Consider the following 1,336-nt stretch of genomic DNA (forward strand, 5'->3'; position numbering starts at 1 on the left):
ACAGCACACCTACTACATAAGGGCATTCTACTAAGACCAGAAGACATAGCAGCCCTACCTAATACATAGAAACAAACACAGGAAGGCAACCAAAATGGGGAGACAAAGATGCCAAGTCCCAAATAAAAGAATAGAAAAAAGCTCCAGAAAAATAAGTGAAATGGAGATAAGCAATGTATCAGATGCAGAGTTCCAAACACTGGTTATAAGAATGCTCAATGATCTCATAAAAATGGAGATGAAATCTATAAAAAAGAACAAGTCAGAAATAAAGAATACAATAATGAAAACAAAAAATATATTACAGGGAATCAACAGTAGATTAGATGAAACAGAGTATCTAATGAGTGATGTAGAAGATAAGGTAAGAGAAAACACCTAACCAGAACAGCAAAAAGAAAAAGGAATCCAAAAAACTGAGGAGAGTTTAAGTGGCTTCCAGGACAATATCAAGTATACCAACATTTGCATTATAGGAGTACCAGAAAGAGAAGAGAGAGAGCAAGGAATTGAAAACCTATTTGAAGAAATGATGACAGAAAACTTTCCTAAACTGGTGAAAGAACTGGACATACAAGCCCAGGAAGCACAGAGTCCCAAATAAGATAAACCCAAAGAGACCAACAACACCAAGACACATCGTAATGAAAATGCCAAAGGTTAAATACAAAGAGAAAATCTTAAAAGCAGCAAGAGAAAAGCAGTTAGTTACTAATAAGAGAGCCCCCATAAGACAGAGTCTCAATACCCAGAGAAAGGGGAGTGACAACCAGGAGCAGCACATCTGTCACACCACCAGCCAACACACCTCCCTGAATGGCAGCTCTAATAGCCACAGCCTTGTCAGGACTGACAGCTTTACTTGGGGATCGGCCAAGGAGATCCTGCACAATCTGCTGAACCTTGGGCATTCTAGTCATGCCTCCAACGAGAATTACTTCTCCTATGTCACTATTGTTGACTTCTGCATCTTGCATGGCTTTCTGGCATGGGGCGATGGTCCTCTTGATTAGATCAGCAACAATCCCCTCAAACTGAACCCGGGTCAGTTTCATATTCAAATGCTTGGGTCCAGAAGCATCCATTGTAAGATATGGCAAGTTGATGTCGGTCTGCACAGATGGGGAGCGTTCACGCTTAGCCTTCTCAGCAGCTTCCCGAACCCTCTGAAGTGCCATGTTGTCTTTGGTCAAATCAACCACTGTCTCTCTTTTGAACTCCTTCACAATGTGTTGTAGCAAGGCCTGGTCAAAGTCTTCCCCACCTAAGAAAGTGTCTCCATTGGTATACTTCACTTCAAATACTCCTTTCTGAATTTCCAGGATAGAAATATTGA

At 41.0% G+C, this 1,336-nt stretch overlaps 1 pseudogene; it reads right to left on the reverse strand.

The window, feature by feature from the left end:
• Positions 1-704: 704 nt before the first annotated feature.
• LOC109378575 (stress-70 protein, mitochondrial pseudogene) lies at positions 705-1,328 on the reverse strand (annotated as a pseudogene).
• Between the last annotated feature and the right edge of the window lie 8 nt (positions 1,329-1,336).

Source organism: Hipposideros armiger, unplaced genomic scaffold, assembly GCF_001890085.2.
Source record: "Hipposideros armiger isolate ML-2016 unplaced genomic scaffold, ASM189008v1 scaffold_2177, whole genome shotgun sequence".
Lineage (NCBI taxonomy): Eukaryota > Metazoa > Chordata > Mammalia > Chiroptera > Hipposideridae > Hipposideros > Hipposideros armiger.